This window comes from Paramormyrops kingsleyae, chromosome 19 (genome assembly GCF_048594095.1).
Source record: "Paramormyrops kingsleyae isolate MSU_618 chromosome 19, PKINGS_0.4, whole genome shotgun sequence".
NCBI lineage: Eukaryota > Metazoa > Chordata > Actinopteri > Osteoglossiformes > Mormyridae > Paramormyrops > Paramormyrops kingsleyae.
In genome coordinates, this window is record NC_132815.1 from 19,144,272 (window position 1) to 19,156,622 (window position 12,351).

Below are 12,351 nucleotides of genomic sequence, written 5' to 3' on the forward strand. Positions count from 1 at the left end.
CTTGATAGTTACGGGTGTTTTTAATTATTTATTCATTTCTTCTTTTCTTCTGCTGTGATTATTCTCATTTAAAGGTTCTGGTGGGAAGTCTGCAGATTTTGAGTGGTGCACTGTAAACTGTAACTGAACATTTTGCTGCCATTTTCCCTTTGATTTTCTGTTCTTGTTTTAGTTGTTTTGAAAAGTTTTGTTGCTGCTGTGGAAAATTCTGTTGGTGTTTTGAGGCCTTCTTGATTCAAAAGGCAAAAATTAGCTTTGAAAAAACTGCTTGCTGACATTATGGGTTAAACTTGAACAAATGACCAATCTATTCTGCTGCAGTGTATATTCACAAGAATCCTTTTCTTAAGGAGCTAATTTTCAGGCTTTCAGTGGCTTTCGAGTAAAGTTCATTCTCAAGTGTCATGTGGGTAAAGAAAATCTCAATGCCATTGCAAGATAAGTCCTTGTATGTGGATTCAGTCTGGGTCTTGTCATCTCCTATTGTGATCAGGCAATTGATTATGACAGGGGAGACTTTAAGTGTATTTTTGGCCTACAGCTATGCACAATGTTACAGAGCAATCAAAACCTTCCTTGCTGATTACTGCCATGCACCCTGCAGTATGACAGATGACCATTGGTTGACAAGTGTGTGTCAAATACATGCAGTCCCTTCGAGCCTTTTAGTGCATCTGGGGTAATAAAGCAAAAGCCGAATGGAGGCAATTAAATTAAGCTGAAAGAGGATTAAAAATAATGATAAAACACAATTATTTCCAGTTCACTCTAAGCACTACACAACCAGTGACGCATTTAATGCCATACATTGCCTGTCCTTCAGCCCTGTACTCTTCCAGAGACCAGGTTTGAGTCCATTTCGTGTTATTCCTGGATAATCTGAGCTCGCTTCCTTGTTGAAAACAGGGGGTAGCCCCATGTTTCAGGTCTGGGTCATGCTTGTTTGGAACGTCTGGAGCCTGAAGCCTCGTTCCTGTGGTGTAATGGCCCCCATGAATATTGATGGTCGCCCCGTGTCCGGAAGGTAACGTGACGCTTGTTGGCCGAGCCTGGGAGGGAAACGTCTCCCTCAGCGGCTGGCTTGTGCAGCTACAAACCGAAGCGCTCAGACGAAAGCAGAGATGACCAATCCTGTCTCTCTGGGCAGCCAAAGAGGGCTTCTGTTTCGACAGCATGCCTCACCCCCCCCCCAGAGATAACTGGAGGCTATGCAACAGTGCCCCCCACCCTCCGAGGGAACATGGGGAGGGAACTGGGAGGACAGCGCAAAAGCAGCGCAAATCCCTGCATTAATTATTGCTCTTCAGAGTAGCATGAACTTCATTTACTCCTCATGGGACCCGCTCCGGAATCCATGCCCCCCCCCACCCTGCCTCCGCTCCCTCTGTCTCCAAGAGAAACGGTACGAGTTCGAATCAGACGCACTGTCTGTCGAAATGAAGCATTTCCTCCGTATGATTAACATTTCAATGGCAGGCGATGATGATGAGCGTTCAGCTAGCTGTGCGACCCTGGCTTCCCCCCTCCCCCAGGGTGGTACGTCCAAACTGCATTCCGCAATTTATCAATTCAGACGGGACCTCTAGCGCAGCGACGCTTCAACCGGAGCAGCTGCTGAGAGCTGTTACAAAGCAGAGCTAGCGGTTCAAAGACGACGCTGATTAGTGTATTTTACCGTAACTTAATATTTCCTCCTCACCGGATTTAGCGTTATGAGCAAAGAGCTCAGGTCTTTGTTCGCTCTTCATCGCGATGCAGGTGTCTGCCCGAAATATGCTTTAATTAGTTACAAGCTCAAACTTCAGAAGGAGAACACACTGCACCCTGCAAGATACTCTTGTAGGAACATGTCAGCTATGGAGAAATAGAAAATGAATGAGATACAGTTTAACTAAAATAGACGGTTGTCGCCTCACAAATTAGCACATACATATATGTCGAGGACAAATTCACCAAATTACCCGCCCGGTATATGACAGCTGGTCCAATTAGCATATGAGAATGAATATCTGTTTAATGGCCTGTTTAACAAACACTGTGTAAGGTGATACCGCAAGTTCAACATTTGATGCCTGCATTATGTGGCAAGTGAGAACCACAGGAGGGTGTGAGTGTGGGGCATGCAGGGGGGCACTGGCAGGGAGCTGCGGGGGTGCACAGATATTCAAGTTTTGGATGCAACAATATGTGCGTCTGGAGAATCATCTGGCTTGGGGGTCACTCGTTTATTTGTTTTCGTTTTGTACATCGCGGGGTTGGAGTTCACGTCTTCCTCTCGTAATGGATGTCTGGAGCTCATCGTGGCTGTCAGAGCCTGCTGCTTGGACAGCAGTAGTGGGCAGCAAGTCACAGACCTTCCACAATCCCTCAGCTTCTTCTGTGACTCACGCTCCCTCTCTCTCTCATTCATGGACCGGGGCTGTTGATCCTCAAACATTTGCACGTTGTGGCGGGCAGCACGGGTTATCGACCCCCCCATCACACGATGGCGATGTTTCCTCCTGAGAGGGAAATGAACAGAGCCGGCCTGGGATGCGACCTCCTCACCCGACTGGCACTCCACTGCGGTGGGGGAGCTGTCTCCTGACATCATATGTAGACATCGTCTGCCATGGAAAATACTTGACGATATTTTTCATTTCTCTGTTGCTGGATGATTGATAAATGAGGCATGGGAAACCTATTTTGATTTATATCTGTGTGTGCGAGTGTCTGTGTCTGAATGAGCGGTCCCCAAAAAGATGATTACACGACTGTGTGTGTGTGTGTGTATACACATACATGTTCTTATGCTGTTTTGCTTTAGTTGTCTGACATTAACTCTAAACATTTACTCGGGCTTGAAGCTTAAAATTCACAATCTGAATGATTTCCGGCACAAGCTGGAGCACGGCCTTTGTCAGGCAGCCAGGAGGAAAGCGACTCTCCCCCGCTAGAGTGAGATGGTTTAGGCCACATGTAGATTAGCACCCGCAAGTAGGGCTATTATGCAAACGATATGCTAATTAGGCCATTCACTTTGGTTTTAAAGGATGTGGCCCACTTGGTGACCTTGGGGAGATATTGATAATCAAATGCAGATCATATCTGAGGACTAGTGTGTATGACTGCATGCTAAGAATAATAACTGCAAGGCATTTTTATTTGACCTATAATTTAGAAGAAAAGGAGGCTATATATATTCTCCTATAGGGAAAGGGGGTGGAAGAAGTGCATGATAGATATATAGCAGTAGGACAGACAAAGCCTCTTTGCCTTTGGGTTCATGGTTGACCCCCAGACATTTGGGGTTGGTACAGTCCTTGTGCTGTACTGAAGAGATTAGAACTGGGATGCAACCAGTTTGATTAGCAGACAGGGGAACCCGTGGTGCTATAATGTGCTAAATTAGAACCCAGGAATGAAAAACAGCACTAATTGATTGTGAAAAGCTGTTATCTGTAGTAGTGTGTCATTACAGTACTCACTCTCACAGTACTTACTGTACAGTACTCACTCTGCTCACCCAGTGCACCTAACGACACTTTTCTTTAGTACTGTCACTGACTCCACGTTTTGGCCGTCATGTTTGTCATGGACATAAGCTCTCCAGAAAGGATAAGTGCGAAAGGCACACCTGGATGACATCACTCACTGCTTGGAGCTTCCTCGGCGGCCCTGGTCTTCATGTCTCGCTTCAGCTTTATCTGCAGGTTTTCAGTGCTCCATTCCCGTCTACTCAGCTCTGAGCATTGGGGCATCTAAGAAGGCCAGTTCTAACTGTAACCTGCAACATTGAGAATGCAGTTTTTCAAATGTTCAGACTGTGCTAAAACACTTATGGCGCTTTTCCACTGCACCAGGTACCATGGAACCTTCAGTACATTCTCTTTTTCATTGACTTCTGGTCGGGTACCAGTACCAAAAGTTCCAGTGCCAAACCAGCTGGTTAGTTATGCAAATAGCCTGCTGCTGAAACACAATACAAACTCTGCCTTGAAAAAAGTTGCGAACTCAGAAAACAATGATAAAATAAAAAAATAAATAAAAGTAATAATAATGAAGAGACCCAAGTTTAAATTGTGATCTGGATTGCATAACAAGGATAGTATGACAAGAAATAAAGTGTTCTGCATAATATACTAGGACAGCATGGTATTGGAAAATTTTCATAAATCACACTGTGATTTTGTTGTAATAAACACTGGGGTATTTATAAAGCAGAAAAGGACATACATTTCTTACAAGCCCGTCTACACAACACCAAAAAAAACGGCAAGGATGAAAATGATTATTATTGTCTCAGAGAATACATGCAGCAATCATGCAAAAGCAGCAAAGGCACTGATTTTTAAACATATACTAGGTATTCTTGAAAAGGAGTAATCATTAAAATTGGAAAACTTGCTAAGTTTATTTTTTCCTATGACAGTAAAAAAGTTTTAGCTAAATGTAAACTCCCTGCACAATAATGTCCGTACAGAATTTATGATAAGAAAAAGCCTGATCTCAATCTAGCTGACTAGTGACGTGAGAATTGCATGTGCATAAAATGCAATGTTGGTATTAATACACTACAGCCATTTTTGACTTCAGTACAAAATAGGGGAGAGTATGGACAGCACGTTTTGCATTTCCTCCAATTTCTCAGAGACTGTATTGGAAAGACAAAATTTCAATACAATAAACCCACATCTGTCAGCTACCCTCCCACACAGCTGTAACATGTGTACATATTATAATATACTTACAATTTATACTTGAACAGACAAAGTCAGATGTTGCAACTGACCCCATAATAGGGGACAGTTGCAACTGTCCACAGGGGCAATTGCAATATTTATTAAAATGTAACAAAATCTATTTTTAACATCATTTTGCAATTTATTTACTTTATTTGTGCACAAGCAGGTTATTCACTAAGCTATACTAACTGTATAAAGAGAAAGACTAGTAAAAAGAAAAACGTATTTTCAAGAAACAAGTAACAATCTCTTTGGTAAATTATCACAATGCATTTGAACTGCAAAATATTTTTTTAATGAAAACTGGGACACTGAAACTTAATAATACTTCTGTGAACTTCTGTGAAAGTTTACTGGGCTCCCTCTCTGTGAGAGAGCAAGAGAAAGCGATGAGTCTACATCGGACTCGCAGTTGCGGCATGTACAAATGGTTCCTCCATCAGTGCGTCAGCATGCTGGGACAGTTGCAGCAACGTTTTGCGACTGTCCATACAGTGACAGCCACAATAAAACTTGCTATACTAGCTTGACACAATCGCTTTGGCACATGCTGGCAACGCCTGACAGAAGCTAAGAAAACACTGATTAAAATAATATGACTTTACAGTGTTTCACACAAACAATATAGACAGTATGACAAAACCTTTTTTTTACCTTAAAAAGTATTTTTTGCAGATGGAATGGTCATATGTGGCTGCCTTCTTCCAGGAAGGAGGAGGGGCTAACTGAGTGTGTGCAGCATGAACATCATCACTAGACCTTGAAGTTCCAAAAATACGGTACCTGATGCGGTGGAAAAGCACCCTTAAATACTCGTTTTGAACGTCCTTGTCTTCCTTCTGTTTGCTGGTACGACTGGCCCCCTCCTGCTGAGGGAGATGGGTGTTTCTCACTAGGATTCTCACCAGGGGGTCCTGGCAGCTTGAAAGTTCAAATATAGAGCATCATTCACCTTATGAGACGAGACGTGTCCAAAGCAGCAGCCTCACACGCTCTTTAAATCTCTCCTGCGTCGTCTCTCGCTACAAGAGGGAAAGCTTGTTATCTAAATTAGAGGCACTGAAGCAGATGTTGTTCGATAATGACCCTGGAGTGCTTACAGGTATTGGCTGAAAATGTCATTTGGGGTAGCTCATACCAAGGAATGTCTCTATTGAAGGCAACCTAAGCATCAGCTATTCCTGGCTATTTCCCTGCAGTGGTTTTGGTGCAATGGGAGACAAAAGGCTACCCTCAGTTCCAACATGTTGACTCAGCAGCCTAAATGTAGGATCTATCCTCAATAGCAAATGTGTAGAGAGGCCCATTGTATTCTAAAAATGGTACTATGAGTTAGATGCGTTATTTTAGCTAAGAATCAATGTTGAGTTATTATTGAATCTTGCATGCCGCAAAAAGCCGCATTGACTTTCACAGATATTAACAGAAGAGATTTTTTGAGACGTTGGAGATACATTTGTAGTGCATCCGAAATCACATACATACGTAGTACATATTGAATTCTGTCAGAAGCCTACTACTCGAATGTTAATGTAGTTAATGTAGTACCTACTGTATGTATGTGTATCTGTATGTGAATGCATGAATTTGATATGGCCACATTGAGCAGGACATCGGGTCCTACCCTTGCTCTTTCAAATGAGAGTCAGGACCTTGGTTTTACGTATGTGTATCTGTATATGTATGAATACTAGATGCATGCACTTGGGCATACAGTGGTCGCCATCTTGCATATTGCCAGATCTGGATGTTTACCAATAACGTAGCTTGACCGCCAGGAAAGTCAATACCTGTTAAAAACTATTAAGGAAAAAAATACATATTTGAGTCTACTTATGTAAATGGATATATTTTCTGCTTAAATTTGTGTAGAGGTGGCACATCCCTCACCATCTTAACTGAAATGGAATTATTCACGTCTGGTTGAGGCTCCAGCGGCCTTGTGAGATAGTGTGTAGTGTCCATCGGTCGCACGCTTCACTACTGTATTGCACCTGCTACATACAGTACCAAACGAGTATTTCAGATGCACCCTCAGTCACTGATGTGACTATGTGCCGAATTGTGGGACACACAGCTGTAGCCGATTCATGCATTAGCTGCTGTTGGAGGGTCATTACCTCTGCTGAGATCCCAATGTACTCTGAGCCTGGTCACTTACTTTGCTGCCTGTAAATATGTGTTGTAAACGTGATATTCCCTGTCTTTTCTTCTTATAGAGCTGTGGTCAGCTTAACTTCCTCAAAGAGGTCAACACAGCTACAAGCTTCAGTTACCACATGGCCCATGACGGCTGCTAAATGCAGATCCAACTGCAACCTTCTCTAATGAAGAGGATGCTTGAGTGTAAAAGCCATAAAGTGATCCTCTGTGGGTGATTTCCTGTTATGTTATGAAAAAGTGACATCATAACCATTAAGATGCTCGCCTGGGTTCCCCTGTAGTAGCTACACTGAGCAGACACATGCAAACTCTTGCTTTCATCAGGCAGAATTTCTCCCGTTCATGGATTGGCATTTTTATCTCTAACCTGTATCCACGCCTGAAGGACTGTGAGTGCAGCTTTTCATTTCATTCGGGTGCCCAGTTCAGTCTTGATTAAAGCCATTTAACTCACTTTTTGAGCTCTTAATGGCGTAATGGCAGCTGTAAAACTTCCTGGATTCTGGCCTCCAGGGTGATAATTGATGGACCCTGCTTCAGCCTTTCACTTATGCCCTTTCAAAAGAAAAAGAAAAGGCTGCTCTCGGCCCTTAAGTGGCTCATGTCGTGTGTGAGACCTCTACCACTTGTGCGACCTTTATTACAGCTTTTAGTGCTTGCTCTATCTGGAAAGCCTGCTACCATGTGCCCACATGAGGGGAGCCCTACTGAGAGGTAACACTGGCTGATTCCCCCATGAATCTGGGTGCTTCCCGGGGACCTTCTGCCTTTGAAGTCAACGATCGTGGGATGCGCGTAGATAGTGTCACAGGCAGAGTCATGTGATTGGTTGACAAGGAGTGGGGCAGTGAATAGGAGGCTGATACTCATCCAAGGTTGGACTCAACACTAGAGATGCTCAATAGGGGCAGACTTCAGAAGACCTGTCATATTGCATGAGGTGATTCAAGGTGCAGAGAGCAGTGCATTATGGGTTTGAGGTCAAGAATCACATTTGACAACATGATTATTCATAATGCACAAGACATCTATACATAGTTACAGTTTCTGAACCTTGTGGGACACAAAATTGTCCCTTTTAGTGTCTGATTCAGCACAGAACAGCATCAAGACTGGCAAGTGGCATTCATTCTATTTTAGATGTAGGACTGTCAAATGACTTTTCTATGATTTATAAATAATGTAATGGACCAATAAGAGGAACCGTATATTACTGAAACATCAGGTGACAAAAATGGCGAAAAAGTATTTAACTTTTGTCACACTCATGTGCATTTTTCTCTTTTGCATTTCACATTTAAGTATTATTATATATGGCTGAGATTTATTTTTGGAATGCTTTGGACTGGTACACCAAAATGCATCATTCAAACGTCATTGTAATTACAGCAATCAGGCAAATTAGACAAGCTCTGAAAGACAGCTTCGATTGCGCTCGAACTTGAGCACTGTTTACTGGTGCCGAGTAGTACCGATGGAAAAAATGGGATATAAACCAGTATAACTGCATGGAAAAATAGGTGTCCCAGACAATTGTGCAGTGAATAATCAGCTGAGAAAGGTCTAGCAGCGGAGCTCTGAGTGGTTACCAAAGGTTAAGGAGTTTCTCGGCTGTGCCGCTTGACAATACTGCTCTTGCTTTCTGCACGTTTATGCATGAATGGGTCCAGGCACACACACACACACACACACACACACACACACAAACAGGCACCACACTGCTGATCAGTTAGGCTCACTACTTCCTGTGTGGGGGAGGAGCCTTCAGTCCTGCCGACATTTTGCTATCTTTTCAGTCGTCTTTTTAATTATATGGTTCAGCAGGACTAATGAGTCAACAAATCTGATGTCACCAAAATGAGGGCCAAAAATTTGAAATTTTCGGGTTCATTTTTTTCCCCTAATGCTAGCATACATAGAATTTGTTTGTAACTGTACTTTTTATGAGCTAATTAAAATTTGGTTTTCATTCATTTTTCATAATCAGAGAAGTTTTCTGGTACTTCTGAGCGAACCTCATTTCAGCATTTTTAGATTAAGTTTAATTTTGTTCTGAGTTCTGTGCTGCAGGCAGGCTGACATAGACAATCACACAAACACACACACACACACACACACACACACGGACAGGTTTGTAATTATATGCTAGTAGGGACCATTCATTTCTATGGGGAAAACCCTAATCCCAACATGACGACCTTAACCCCAACCCAGCCAAAACCTTAACCAAAAGTAACAAAACAAACTGCAAGATTTTTGGGACTTTTTAGTTTTTTGATTGCAATCACAGATTTTTATAAAACTGAGGTTTTATATTGTGGGGATCTGAGAAATGCCCCTGCACGTTTTTATACAAACAGGTTTTACCACTTTGTATTTGGTCCCCACAATGTGGTAAATACAAACCCACACATGCACACACACAAACATGTCTAAGACAGTTTTTTCCCTGTGTAGGTTTTAACTTTAATGCTTTAGTTTCTCTGCCTGTGTAGCTTACAGCTGTCAGCATATTGAGGGGATTGTTTGCCTGTCTGAGCAGTGTGAAGTTTACCCAACAGATTGCATGGTGTTATAATCCAGTTATGCGCTGTGACTGCCAGCTATTGCCTACAGCGTTCCTGCAACGTCTGTGATTGTAGTGCAGTGATGTGCTCTCAGCTAGTCAAAGATAAAGAAATCAAGCTAAGCTTCTGCATGGAAATGGCTAGCTGAGTGTCCACAGTACAGACGATGCTAATTAGATTGAATTGTCCCAGAAAAGCACATACTGTAACCTGTCTTCTCGCCATTTTGTGCTGTGATGGTTTGTCTCTCGCAGCTCTAGGTGAATCTCCAATATCTGTCACAGGACCATGCATTTTAAATATCAATCAAACTGATTAATGTTAACACGGTCAGACTGTAGATGGAGAGCTATCTAGTTCCTGTGTCGGTCACCCTGGAAAGAATGCTTACACGATTCTCATAAGCCTTAAGGTCATCCCTTTGAGATAAAAAGTGCAGGGGAATTTACCAGTGCAGCGTTGTAAATCTGCCTCATCTTCCAGTAACAACCTGTTGAGATTATGTGGGACAGATCATTTTGAATGTTTGACTGATTTCAGCTGAAATTAGGTAATTGTATTTCATGAGTAGAATGTCATATTTAAAATGCCATCTTAATACGGTAAATGAATAAGCGTTAAGCGAATCACACTTTGTAATTGTTTCCTGTCGCAGTTTTATAGCCGGCAGATTCATCCTCCTGTACTCAGCATTTTTTTTTACTGATTTACCTAGAGGAACAAGCCGTATTTGATTATGGTTAAATTTGATTGTCGTTCTGGCAGGGGGTAAGGGGGGTGGGGGGGCGTTGGTGGCGGTTAGTGGGCAAGTGTGTACCTTCAGGCAGCAAACCCCATCGACTGCAACCCCCTAAGACTGTTGATGAGATGGTTAATGGTTACTAAGGTGAAAGCAGTATTGAACAAACCACAAGACCTATAATCAAGCTTTTTAATGAGAACTGATTTCTGATATTAAAGGACAAAAATGCTTTGGAAAAAAACAACATAGTAATTCACACTGGAAAGAATAATCACTATTTTATATTATATGTCAGCTTGGTTTAAACACCAAGTAGACAAAAAGTGCCTACATTAGTTATCAGCTAATATCGTAAAGAAATATTCATACACAGCAAGACACTGAGATGAAACCTGACGACAAAACCTACACCTGCATCTGCTTGTACTTGCTAGTTACCTTCAGACGACACAGTACGATACAGTACAAGTACCTGTATGTAAGACTTCCTTTCTTTGTAAGTGTTCAGCCTAAACAATTTTTCAAATTAAACATTTATTGTTTTGTGCATTAATTATGATGTTTCTTGTATGTATAGCTTGATGCTTACCATTACTGATACAGGTTTCTAAAGAGTATGACACAGCAGCCCCTCTACCCATACAGTTACGATATGGTTAGGTATGTTATTAAGCCTTGGGAATGGGGAGCACCTATCCATTCATTTCCCATAAGTGTTGGCCCAGTCCTGGGTGGCTGTGAGCATGGATCCAGTCCCAGGCAGCTCAGGATGTGACGCGGTGGGAAGTCTGGCTGGGCTGCCAGTCCGTCAGCAGCCAGTCATGCTGTCACTCTCTGAGAAGTTTACAGAAAGCACCAGAGAAGCCACAATGTTTATTTCTGAATTGTGGAAACCCAGGGAAGACTTATTATTATAATTTAAGTTATTATTATTGTTGTTGTTGTTGCCGTCGATTTTATTGTTGTTGTTATGAGTGGTGTAAAGAGAGAGCGTAAATAAACTGCAGTGTAATCTTTCTCAGGACCATAGTAACACCTGATGCAAGTTATATCGATTCCCCATACATCCTGTAGACAGGCAGGCAGGAATCATGGGGGCTTTTCCACGCCGTGAAGCAGTGCTTTAAAGAAGCAGACAGCTCCTTTGATGATTAAGGATGCAGGGACTGATGGTGGATTGGCATCGAGCGTCCCCGCGGCTGGGTCAGCATGGGGGTCGCATGGCTACACGCTGTTTTCTCCAACATATATCTGCTTTACTGGAGGTGCATATTTCCGTTCATTATGAGGGATAACACAGGCCATCGCTGATTTACATATGTTAATGAAATGGTAATTGTGCTGCCCCTGTAGATATTTCTATTGGTGGTCTCAGTGCTCCCTGATATTATATCTTGTTACGGTGAACCTTTCTCCTCTCTGTGTTGTACTCCAAGCCTGCGTGAAACAGGTGATTATGGTTGGACAAGTCACCATTACGACGGAGCAGAGGGCAGTAATTGGAGCTCATGACTGTGGTTGTTGGTTCTCATCCTAGCTGCAGACTGTGAAGTCTGACGCGACAAAATAAAACTGATTTGGTTAAAGTTACCTAACACCACACTACCATCAAGATACTCCTCTGTTATTAAAGTGAGATAAAGGTGTGTAGCATCCGTCCCCAATAAAATGCCCCTACCAGCTCCACGGTTTACTTTACCTTATGCTTTTCTGTTTGTTGTTTGATTCCACCGCTCAGGTGTTTGTCCGAGTTTAGCAGGTAATGAGTGGAACACTGTAGAAAACTGCTACCATGGCAACCCCCCCCCAAGTCAGCAGGATGGAGTCACTGACACATTTTCACAGTTCTTTGGGTGGGGTGGACGGGGGCAGGGGGGGCAACTGAGGACATGTAAAACTCTTTTTTTCTTTGCTTAGCAGAATATTACCTCAGCTACAGGATGAGATCAGTCAGCGACTCAGCAGTTAGGATGCTGTCGGTGTTACCGTCACACTCTGCTGACCTGTCCCTGCTGTGACCTTTGACCCAAGCTGTTTTCTTGGGTACCATGCAGTGCACACATCTGTGTTTACAGCCTTCTAATCAGTCCTTCTAGGAGAACTCAAGGGAGACATCCTTTTAATTATAGATAATGACTATACTTACAACTGCTTC

The 12,351-nt window shown here is 42.7% G+C and overlaps 1 protein-coding gene across 7 annotated transcripts in view; it reads left to right on the forward strand.

Moving 5' to 3' along the window:
- Positions 1-12,351, forward strand: part of LOC111841770 (neurexin-3a-like) — a 288,495-nt gene that overhangs the window by 13,084 nt on the left and 263,060 nt on the right. The window lies entirely within an intron of this gene.